A 13,315-nucleotide genomic window follows, 5' to 3' on the forward strand; every position below is an offset into this window, starting at 1 on the left:
TCTTTAAATTTATTTTAAAAATGCGATAAACGAGTGACATCATCAAAAATTAAATTTTTGTTTTCAAAAGTGCATACCCATATGCACCAGAGCCTGCAAATATTGTGGAAATATTGCAAAGAACAATTTTGAAAAAAAAATATATATATTTTTAGTATTTTGTTGGAAACCAATCAAATGGTGTTGGACTGTTCTTATTCATGTATCATAACATTTTTTTAACCAGAATTAGTTTTCCAAGATACACACACATAAATATAAATTCATGTTACATTTGGATAACACCAATAATAACAAGGATATTCCAAATAATAAAATTTAAAATAAAATGTTCATAAAAAAGTTTTTCAGGAAATCCAAATCACTTATCTTTCCAGGCGTTGACAATTTTCATTGTTTCAGAATGACAAAATGTTTCAGTAAAAATAAAAAAAAAAGTTTTCCATGAAAAAAGTTACTATTCCATTGCACTGGAATAAATTTACAGGTAATAATTTCTAAATATGGACAACAAATCTTCAAAAAAACAAAACGTATGAGGACTCACCGACCAAATATTTTTATTTTGCCTGAAAATGATTCAGAAAAGGCTTAATTTTTCATTTCTGAAAAAATTAGAGTAACTGTATTTTTTCTTTTAAACATCTTCCATAAAAGCACCGTGTTCCACTTTTAGCTCTTTCGGACCACTGTGCAGCGCCGATGTGGTCTAGCGAATAGGCTGACACGAGTTTGGTTTTGGTATGCTAGACGTACTGGGTTCGATTCCCGGTCGGAAAGAAAATTTTTGGGATCTAATCCCATAAGTGGCCGGCAGGTAAAATGTGTTTTCTCTTATAACTGACTATATAATAAGAATGTTCAATCAGTTGCCAGCTGGCCAGCGAGTGCGGAATACTCGTCGTAGATTCATAGCACTGAAAATGTGATGAATGTTATACGGTTGCGAATCTGCACATATTATACACAAAACACATTCCTTACATAACAGTTCACACGAAGCCATGGTGTCGGGTATGTGGTGATTTGCATTGAAGATTAGCCGAACTCATGATCTAAAGAATGCAATTCAGCGCATACGTTGGCGAAACTGCGGTGAATCCGTGCACCCCTGGTGGATTATCTACATTCAAATTAATATCAGCAAGGACCGGCGTGAGAGAACATTAAAAAGGGCATTCATATACCACGTAAACAAATTGTTACAGGAATCACATATTTACCAGAAATTCCAATATAAAAACGGATTAGAATATGAGATAGAGAACGAAGATTGATTTTATCTGTTCCTACTGAATGAATAACCTCGGTCGAAACAAAGGAACTGACTGATTAACATTTATTGATCATCATTATATGAAACTGTAAGCCACAAAATCCAAGACAGATGAAATTTTTACACACTACGGGATCATTCTTCAATTAAACATATGGATTCAAATTTCATCAGGCAACTATAACAAAGGTGGTCCATAGAATGAGTCAATTTTCTTTGTCTTGTAACTTTTTCAAAAAAATTATGTTTTTTAACCAAATTTTGTGTAATTGTATATATACTATGTAAGAACAAATATGCTTTATTTGATTTTCTAAATAAGCTAAATTACAATAGTTATTCAGAAAACAATTCAAACACAACCATTTTTGGCCCATTCTCACCCCGCACGACGGTACTTGATTTTTTATAGATCACCTTAGCTATTCAATAATGTTGCATAACATACCAAGGCTCTTAACTCTAAATCTGTGTCAGGCTAATTTCGGTTTTGACGAAGCAGTGTTGCTAGATTTTTTCCTATTTCTATCGTTTTGTGATTTCTAGAAACATAGCAAGTTCTCTAGAACTTCCACCGTTGGAATTTTTAGATTCATCATAAATATCTTAGTAATTTTTATTAATAATGTTTATGCCACCACGATCAGTTTGATTAAGAATTGAAAACAAAATTGTAAACATCGAACAAGCTTTAAAAAGTAGACTCCAAGTTTCTTCATTTTGTCTCTATTTAAGAGGTTTTCATTCACAGGCTGGTTCACCACTGTCCAAGTTTCATAATTTTCAATTCAATTCAAAATCATCTTTATTTTTTATCATATTTTTTAAAGTAAACTATTCAATTTATTCAATTTTAAAAACTCGTTAACTACTAAAATTTAGGAAATAGGGTGAGAATAATATAGTTTGTATCAAAACGCAACTAAATAAATTTTCTGAACATTAATTTTGAACCGAACGACATTATCATTTAAAACGTAACCTGGCCATCATTTGAAATAGAGATAATTTTACGTGCGAACGCATTCGACTAGACAAAAGTAACTCTGTAGCAAATGACGCTCACTGTCAAGATACAACACTGGTTTAAATCTTGAATAACATTTGATACTGTTTCTAGATCTTATGGAAGGGCTGTTAACTATTGAGGGATGATTGAGAAGTTTGTGACTGAAGATATTTTTCGATTACGCTACGTTAGGCTCAAAACGTATTTTTATACAACTGTTCAAAATTTAAACCAGTACGGTAACATCTAACATACTGAAATTCACCAGACCATTACAAAAGTGCTTATGGCAATGGCATTTATTTTTATTTGTAACATTGAAAGAACCAAAAACCGTTTACCACAGGATGGATCCAAGCGTATGGATAGTAAAAAAAAGCGGATTGACCGTTGATTGTCATGATCAGTGACCAGAACAGGTGCACACAGACATCTACATTTTGCTTTCATTCTAAACGATAATGAAGATGGGTTAGCCCGATGGTAAAATTTGTGCATTTGTGCTTTTTAATCGTTATTTATGGGGTGTTTCATCAATTTTTATTCAGTCTCTATTGTAATTTTCAAACCAGGAACGGTTTATTTTTGTGGATTTGAGTTCCTCAAATTCACAAAACAGACGTGATATGATGACTAGGTTCTTAAAACGAAATCAAGTGGCCTCCAACTATAGATCACCACGCCACGCTACACCACTTTCCATTATAAAGCGGAAGCCAACCATGAACTTCCGTTCCGTTGGGTGTCAAAAGAATTTCCCGAATGCGTCGAGCCTATCGTCGTGTCTTTTTTTTTATTTTGTTGCTGTTACCTTCCCAGCTCGTCTAGTGGGCGACGGTGAATCATTTGCTATCTCATTATGAACCATAATAAACGCAAGTGTATGCACCTGGTCGTCGCTAAGTTGTAAACTGGCCGTGAAGTTGGGTTGGTTCTTTTTTCAGTTTTCATTTCGGAAACGATTCTATTTTCTAGAGCTAAATCATCGAGTGAACACAAAATCAAAGAAGGACAGGTCGTTGAAAGTCCCGCGCCACCGTTATGGGTGTTGAGTTTTGGTGGCTTTTCTCTGTTGTGTGTTTTTTTTTTTTGTTGCTCATTTTTAACGTGATAACCTGAGCGAGGCCGCTTTTCACAGTTCACCGAATTCGGTTCAAGTTTGGTGTAAAGTCGAATTTCATTGTTCGCTGGTTGACCCGGAAAAAATCAATTCCATAAACAACGATCGTTGTGAGGTCAACTTCTTTAATGCAATAAGTATGTATGTAGTTAGAAGAAGAAATCATCCAAAAGTTCGAAAAAAGAACAAAAATTCACCAGAAATTACTAGAAATGTTCTATAAAGGAATACCTATGTATTCACACATTTTCACAAATCAGAGTTATCGGGATTATTAAAATGAGACCTAGAACGTTGAAAATTAATATCAAAGTAAGGTACATACACAGATTTAATAATAAATTTATAAAGTAGTTATAAAGGGTGATACGGTCAAAATTTGGTCAAGGGAAAACGCGTGTAAATCGGTGAAATCGTTTATTTAAAAAATCAAATTAAATTTCTTTTTCAAGTTTAATTAGTATGAAATTCAGGAAAAATGTTCAGTTAGGCTTCCGCTTTTCCAAATCCGAATTGCCGGGCCTTACGCTTAATCCCTGCCATCAGATTTTGTACAGCCACCTTGTCCACCTTCTTCGCCGCAGAAAGCCAGTATGCCTTGAACTGCTGCTAGTCCTTAGCAGTTTTTTGGTCTTCTTTAGGTTTCGCTTGACAATAGCCCAGTACTTCTCAATTGGGCGGAGCTCTGGCGTGTTGGGAGGGTCCTTGAGAACCACCTACACGTTGTTGGCGGCGTACCACTCCATGGCCTTTTTACCGTAATGGCAAGATGCCAAATCCGGCCAAAACAGTACGGAACAACCGTGTTTCTTCAGGAAAGGCAGCAGACGTTTATTCAAACACTGTTTCACGTAAATCTCTTGGTTGACAGTCCCAGAAGCTATGGAAATGCTGCTTTTCAAGCCACAGATACAGATGGCTTGCCAAACCAGATATTTCTACGCAAACTTAGACAGTTTCATGTGCTTGAAAATATCTGCTACCTTTCCCCTTCCTTTTGCCGTATAAAACTCCTGTCCCAGAAGCTGCTTGTAGTCGGCTTTGACGTAGGTTTGTCGTCCATTACCACGCAGTCAAACTTCTTCAGCATCGTCGTGTACAGCCTCCGGGATCGCGCTTTGGCCGTCGTATTTTGTTTATCATCGCGATTTGGAGTCACTACCTTCTTGTAAGTCGATAGTCCGGCTCGTTTTTTGGCTCGATGCACGGTTGTAGACGATACATCCAGCTTATTTGCGGCATCTCGGAGAGAGAGGTTATTGTTTCGCTTGAAACTACCGGCAACTCTCTTTGTCGTCTCAGCGGCTTCCGGTTTTCGATTTCCCCCGATCCAAACTTCCTGGCTGTCGACAAACGTTCCCCAAACAATTTAATTACATTTGTAACGGTTGGTTTGGCAACTTTTAGCGATTTTGCCAGCTTTGCGTGCGAGTAGCTAAGATTTTCGCGATGCGCGAGCAAAATTTTGATACGCTGCTCTTCTTCCTTGACGGCATTTTGATAACTGAAGAGTGAATTCCAAAATCAAAATAGGAGCAACATTCTTCACACACACACACACCTTCAAAATGAGGCGTGTTCAGGTTTTTTAAATGCAAAATTGAAAGAAATGCGTCAAGTTTATATTGACCAAATTTTGACCGTATCACCCTTTAGCAAAAGAAAGTGTCCCATTTCTACACTCAGAGGAAATCTTATTATAAATTTCATAAGATACATCTTATGAACCACTTTTTTGCGTCCAAACTAATTTTTCATAAGAGTCTTATGAAATTCTTTCAATTTTCATACGATGTTCTTATGAAAAATAGAAGAAACGGCATTGTGAAAAAATGATGAACACATTCATTCATAGCATCAGTTTTTTTTAATCATCTAACAGTACGAAACTATCACCGGTTCATAGTTATTATAGTTTTCCTTCAAAGTTAAATGTTATTGTTATCTCCGGAATGGTAAGTTCGATTTGATGTTTTTGGTGTGAACGTTGAACATATTAGTAAACTAAAATACATTATTTGTTTACTTTTCAGCAAGCTGATCGGCAAAAAACGAAAGGTCGAAGATTGAGATGCGGCAAAAAAAACTTTGATGGAGCCGTCTGTTGATGCGCTGCTGATGGTGACCATGAAGGATTTAATTTTAAACAAATTTGGCAAACAATAAAGTGAATGTTTTCAGCATGAAATATCGAGAATTTTTCTTATTAGAAAGTGATTTACTGTTTCCATAAGAATCTCTTATGAAAAGCAACAACCTCTCATTGAAGTAGGCGTTCATCTTCAGAATTCATTCGCGTCATAAGACAATCTTATGAATTTCATTAATTTTTCTTATGGCGCCACTTCATAAGAGAATCTTATGGCATACATAATAGTATTTTTCTGAGTGTAAAAGAACTAAGCTAGATTTGAATAAAATCCGTTTATACAGAAAATGATAAAATTATATGTAGAATACTCTTTCTGAATGTAAAAAAGACATAAATATTTATAGATATTTATTCGCAACCCTGAAAATACCAACCAATATCAGAATCATAAGCGAAAAATAATAAAAAGGTGAAATTTACCGAGATAGCAAGGTGAAAGCTCATGGAAGCCGAAAATTTATCTTCTACCTTTTCGAGGTGAAACTCACCTCGCAGTGTGGTAAAGTTTTCCTGAATCGAGCTGGAAAAAAGGTGCAATTCACCGAAAAATTGTGAACCCAAAAAATGAATCTTACCTCGTAGCAGGCTGAAGTTCACCTGAATTGAGCTGAGTAAAAAGGTACAATTCACTTAGAAAAAAAAGGAAATCCTAAAAAGTTAAAAATTACCTCTTAGCGAGGTAAAGTTGCTTGGATTGGGCTAAAAAAAACGGTACAATTCATTTCGGAAAAAAAAACTTATTGTCGAACTCGTTTATTGAGGTTAAACTGATTTGTCATTCAGGAACAAGTTTTGCTTCGTGCCGTATCTGTGAAAATAGGAACAGAACGGTAAATGTTTTCTTAAATTTCATTTAGTTGTGCTGGTTTTCGTCATAAAACTTAGCTTATGTTACAGATTGGCCCACAGAGCTTCGAAGTGTTTTCCACTTCATTCCGGAACATCCCACAGATCATTCCGAAAAGGGGGACCTGACTGGATAAGTCGAACGGAGAAGGGAATGAATGTGTGAGGAAGCAGAAGTATTTATTTGTCCGGAAACGAAGTAAAACGAAGATCACCAAGCCGAATTGTCATGAGCCTGAGGATTAACCTGGTCTTGCAACAATATTTTATTAAACACAGTGATACACTCCAACAATAATTATAACGTAATAGCCCAAATTAATCTTAAATAAATATCAAATTTTGAATGAATTTTGTTTATGTTTTATTTTATATTTTAGGAACCAACGAAACCAGCTTGCATTTAAATCAGTGAATTGGAAATTATTGGCTATTATTTGCTATTTTGCAAAGTGGATGCGAAAAAGGTGAAATTTACGTTTTCGCTTGGTGAATTAAAAAAAGGTAGAAAAAAAAATCTTGGGAAAAATTAAAAAGGTAAAAGGGAAAAGGTAAAATTTACCGACAAAGATGGATGGAAAAAATTCATTCTGCTTCTCGGTAAAATTTACCTTTTTTGTGTATTTTACAGAAATCTAACATGTATGTAAAGTAGAATGTGAAAGCAACTTAGAGTTTTGTTATTTTGGAATCATTTGGATATCAATAAAATGACTGGAACCTAAGTTTTCAAAGTATAAATCAAGATAACTAAATATAAATTCGAGTAAAGTTTGAATTCTTCTCAACAAGAAACGGTAAGTTTATTTTTTTAGCAGACTAAAGATGCTTGAATATATTGTTTTTTTTTTAAATATTTGTTCTTGCTATTTTTCCAGGGTTCGAAAGAAATTAGGTAAAAGGGATGGTGAGTCAAAAAAGGTTGAAATAACACTGTTCTGGATGAAAAGAATTTCCGAACCTTGATTGAAAACCGAAACCTTCTTACTTTAAAAAATAATTTAAAATACCACCAAATGTTCTTTTCAAAAACAATGTAAGAGAAAGAAGAACATCTCATAAGTAATGGGAGATTTGGAGTGACCCTTATCTACATGGAGGTTTCCCGACCGCTAATACTGATTTATTAATCATAATAATCCACTGCGACTGCGACCAACTACTTGTTATCTGTTGTGGGATACCCGAATTTATTGTCTGATCGTGTCATATTTTCATACTGTCATACTTTCGAAATACATTATTCCAGTTAATTGATTTAATATTTTCATTGACACGGTCGGCAAGATGAAATGCTAGATAGAAGAATTTGTAAACGAATGAAGAATAGGCGGATAGGCAAGCATCCGATGAGCTTCGTAGGATAAAGTTTTGAACAGGTATTGAAACTGTAAGCCTAGGGCATTTTTTGTATTGGAAAGCATGAAAGTGTGATGGTACGCCTTTGCCGTACAACAGACTACTCTGCATAGGAAGCGTGATCGACTTTTGATCAACACATTCCTTAACACAAAAATTGTATCACGAGAAGAACGCTTTATAAAATAAACTAGTCGACCTATCCTTTTCAAATTTTCAGACAACGAAATATAACGAATTAGTGAGCTTTGGGCATAATTACTTCATTTGAATTAATTATTATATCCATACAATCGCTTTTCAGCCTAACACTGTTCATATCATTTAGTACACATTTTGCTACAGCTTCTTCTTTATAGAAATCAACTTCTTCTTCGAGATTAAACCCCTCGAAATGTTTAAGTAGTGTTTGCTTCGTAAAACTCAGTACACTGAGGTTTTTTTACGCGGTTTTTTTTTACACGACATTTTTTTACGCGGCTTTTTTTACCCGGATTTTCGAATTAACGCGGTTTTTCAGAGAAAATATTCTAAGACTTTTTCAAAGGAAAACCCAATCTTTTTGTAGTTGGGAAAATCTTAGCTCTGAGACTAAGAACGTGATACATGAGATCTGAGACCTGAGACTTGAGACCTGAGACCTGAGACATGAGACCTGAGATTTGAGACCTGAAATATGAAACTCAAGATCTGAGACACGAGACATGAGACATGAGACCTGAGACTTTAGACCTGAGACATGAGACATAAGACATGAGAAATGAGACATGAGACCTGAGACATGAGACATAAGACCTAAGACATGAGACCTGAGACATGAGACCTGAGACATGAGACATGAGACATAAGACATGAGACCTAAGACATGAGACATAAGACCTGAGACATGAGACATGAGACCTAAGACATGAGACATAAGACCTGAGACATGACACATGAGCCATGAGACATGAGACATGAGACCTGAGATATGAGACATGAGATATGAGACATGAGACCTGAGACATGAGACATGAGACCTGAGATCTGAGACCTGAAACCTGAGACATGAGACATGAGACCTGAGACCTGAGACATGAGACCTGAGACATGAGACCTGAGACCTGAGACCTGAGACCTGAGACATGAGACCTGAGACATGAGACGATCTGAATTCCACACTGTCAAATTTTGTAATTAAAATGGATTTTTTCGTGGATTTTCGAATTTCGGGGTTTTTTTACGTGGATTTTCGAATTAACGAGGTTTTTTTTTACCAGGATTTTCGAATTAACGCGGTTTTTTTTACGCGGATTTTCGAATTAACGCGGTTTTTTTACGCGGTTTTTTTTACGCGGGACAAAATACCGCGTAAAAAAACCTCAGTGTATATTTCGATGGGTCTTAAGTTCCATGACATTGAGAGGATTCATATCTTTAAGAAGTGACCACCTTGGGTCCAGATATCTCCAAGGTACTATTTGAATAGTAGAACGGTCGATAATAGATCGAAATGGAGCAGAAGTCTGCTGAATATGGTCACACCGGCAGGCTTCGGACTCTTTTCAGAGCCCAACAAGAGCGGTGTAACAATCAGCTCCGCTCTTTAAATTTTGTTGTGAGCGGAGCAAGAGTGGTCGATTGGAGCGGAGTGACTATACACACAGAGAGCGTTTTTCGTCACTCACATAACACTCAAAATTGAAATGAGCACTCTATAAGAGCGTCACCCAAAGAGTCCTCCTAAGGTGTACACAATGTGCGCCCAAGTAATTAATTGATGGTGCTGTTCGCTTTGGTTCGTATCTGGCTGCTTTTTTCGAAAATGAATCAAAAAGATAATAACATCAAGCCAGAATTAATGAAAATAATAATATATAATACACTTTGGTAAAATATAAGTCTCTATCAAACAACAAACCAAACGAGTCACGCCTAGAACCTATCCGAATGTAAGTGATCTGCAGTATAGTGGTGCTGATTGAACATTGAAAGTTAGTTTTACAGTCCGCTAGCTAGTGTCGAGCGAGGGTGTTATTAACAAGATTTGTTTTGGATTCATGAAATAAAATCAATACCAACACTAGCATATACTAGTAATGCCCAAAATGTTTTCCAGAAACAAGTTGATGACGGTTTTAACGAGTTTTCTTGATCATAAAGGTTAAAAAAATAACATTTATAATATTAACAAATGCTTGTTTAAAAATTTTACCTTGCTTTTAAACATTTATAATCAAAAAAAGAACTATTATGGTGCATACATTTAGGGGCAAAAATTGAAATAATTGCTTAATAGTTTGAGCTACAAAATACAAACGAAATTTTACCTTCACACATTCCTCTAGGCCCTCCCACTATTTCCATTTTCATTCAAAGTTAACCATGTGATAGGGTTCCTATCCATTTGTCCAATACGGTCTTACTCTTGGAAAAGTCCTTTTTTTAATCAAAAATTTATCACCAAATGACTATAAAAATAGTACTATAACTATACATATACAAAGTGAAAAAATAGCTCTTTCACATTCAACAACCCGTTTGCTTGTAAATGCTTTTTGCTTTTATCATGAGAGCTGTTTGTTTGCAAGCCTTGAAAAAAACAGATATTTTGGGATTTTTATATTACATTTTTACTAATAGAAAAAAATTGTTTTAATACAAACCAAATTACGTAATTTTTTTAATTTTGAAGTAAATTTTTTTCAAGATTTTTAAGTCTTTTGGCATCAAAATTAAAATTTCGATTTTTTCTGATTTCCTTTGGTCCCCCCTAGGAGATTTTTGAGGGCAACAAACCATAAATTTGAGCGCTGTGAGGCACCCCAAAATAAGTCCGAATGAGTTGAAATTTCGCGAGGTTAGTTTTTTGGGCCAATCCACAAAATGTTATGAGCAATTTTCGAAATTCGACTTGACCCATTTGGCTGCCATCCTAACGCAAATACATATGCTAGATTTGTGAAGCAATTAACATTATAGATTTAATCTTGAGTAGAAAAAAATGTCTTCATAAAAATCACGTTTATTTTCACGACGCGTTTTCGGCTTATTTTCACTCCAACCAAATAGCACAAATATTGTGATTTAAAAGCTTAGTACTGTGTGCAGCATATTTTCAAATCTAACAATGCGTAAAGTTTAAAATTACTCGAACCTGTTTGAAATGAAGACAATTTAAGTATTTCAAAATTTACTTTTTAACCATTTATAAGATGCTTTGTTAAATATTTCAGGGTACATTTGAAGAGCTTTCTTATAGTTATGCAGCGGAAAATTTCCTTTAGAGAATTTGAAAATCGGAAAAAAGATAAGATGGCTCGGCTTAAAAGAGAAATATATTTCTTATTTTGAACAAAATTTAATTTTTTTCCATACAAACCTGCATATATAACTTTACTCTTGTGATCATTTCTTTAAAATTCTGCAACGAATTTGTTGAGACCTACGGGTTTTAGTAATTCGAAAATGACCTCATATGAACTCAGTGCAACGTAGATGCCTTCTAATTTTATTAAAACTTTCTCAAAAATTACCCAAGTTTTTATCAATTTTATCCTGAATTTTTCATTAATTCATCAAGATGGTTAGATAACACAAAGATTAAAACCAAAATGCAAAACTTTATTTATGATTATAAGGTAAAAACAACAGAAATGACGAAAATTTAAAAAAGAAGACCAACTTAAGGTATTTCGTAACGTTTATAAGTCTTTTTTATTTTTAAAATTTTGCTTATTTGTTATTCGAAAGATTTTTATTTTTATCTTTGAGATCAATTTTCCATTTTGCTTGAAACTCGGTGTTATTTGTCGTTGTGTTGTATTTTATATATAGATTCAAATATTTTCGGACAACAACAAAAAAATTTGGGATTTTCAGCGAGTTGTGAAATTCTTAAACATTCCATATGATTCCCCCAGAGATCTGAAAAAATAGCAGTGCAGTGTTTTATGCAATTTCTAAGTCATATGGCATCAAATAGTCATCAAAATGTACGTACAAGTTTTTTGTTATTTGATAATGAAATTTTCCCCATTCATCTATTGTCATAATAATGTAGATATATGTAATTAAGTAGATTTACATTACATAAATATCATGAAACCATCGATATTTGAACCTCGGCACCAACACTTGCACGCTTTGCTTTCAAAGCGCTGCCTAAAGAATTCCATTAATGAACGTCTTTTTTTGGTACGCACATGATTGGAAGGACGGTTTCCTAAAACACTCTTCAATTCCCTAAGAGCGTGCTCTAAGAGCTACACTGACGGAGCACACATCACTCATGTAAGTGAGTGTCGAAGATTTATTTTTCGGGAAGCTGAGCAGAGTTTGTGCGGTTTAGCGCTTACAAGAGTGTGGGTTCCACTCCTCTTTGTGAAGCTTTGCTCTTGCACTTATGAGTGACACCTCAGGAGCCGTCCGAAGCCTGCACACCGGATGAGCTCCGGATCCAGGAGGAATGAAACAAGCACGGTGTGATTCGGTGTGTAAAGAATACAATAATTTAAAATAATAACCATGAACTTAGTTGTTTCACATTAACTTACAGTATTCTTCTTTTAAGGCTTATATTTACAGAATTGAAATTTTTCGTTAATGAAGCGTCTGGGAATACCGGCAATATTTATTGAAAACTGTAAAATGTACATACTGTAATTTCTACCGAAATCCGTAATTTTTTCTGTAATTTCAGCTTATGATGCACAAAACAAGAGAGCATTAGAAACACGAATCATCTCGCATAATTCATTGTGCATCATAAGCCGAAACTACCGAGCGCTTTACGGTTTTCGATAAAAAATACCAAAATCTTTACAGTAAATATAAAGTAAATTTTACCGATATTTCGATATTAACTTCAGATATTTCGACAAAAGTACCGATTAACAGTAAAAATCTTAGAGTTTTGGTAGAAATTACCGATATATCGATAAAAAAGGTCAAGAATTTAGACTATAAATTAAGAAGTTTTATTTGTGCTTAATACTTAGTTATTAAATGTGAAGATGAAGAGGAATTGAAACCCCGATGAGTCCATCGTGAACAACACGGTGCCGGGAATGAGAAGTGTGTGAAGTCACTGCCGGCTGAGGATGGATTTTGGTGAGATTGTTTTATGTTGAAACTTTTCAATCCTATCTGCCAAGTAAAAATTCCGAAATTGTACCATTCCAGATCCCTTCTGAAATAGCTTTCTGAGTCGTATGAGTTCTCTGCACCTAAAGATTTTGTTTTGCTGTTTCAGATCTTCCCAACCATGATTACATTGACTTGTCGCGGTGTGCAATTTGGTACCACACTGATTTTCAAAAGTAACACTAGAAATAAGAACTGATTCCAGGTACTTATTCTGGCATCTTGTGTTGGTTATAATAATCAGTTGTACCTCTTGTATCAGCCAATGCAAGATGTGTGTAGTCACCCCATGCTATGCTAATTACCGATATATCGATAAAAATCACCGGCTGCTCGGTAACTATTACCGAACTTTTACAGCATTTCGGTAAAAATATCACGGTATTTCGGTAATATTTACAGATATTTCGATAGTAATTACAGGTATTT

At 34.9% G+C, this 13,315-nt stretch overlaps 1 protein-coding gene across 1 annotated transcript in view; it reads right to left on the reverse strand.

The window, feature by feature from the left end:
* The window catches only part of LOC129754498 (uncharacterized), a 59,424-nt gene that overhangs the window by 18,018 nt on the left and 28,091 nt on the right, over positions 1-13,315 (reverse strand). The gene's annotated exons all lie outside the window — the stretch shown is intronic.

This window comes from Uranotaenia lowii, chromosome 3 (genome assembly GCF_029784155.1).
Source record: "Uranotaenia lowii strain MFRU-FL chromosome 3, ASM2978415v1, whole genome shotgun sequence".
Taxonomy (NCBI): Eukaryota; Metazoa; Arthropoda; class Insecta; order Diptera; family Culicidae; genus Uranotaenia; species Uranotaenia lowii.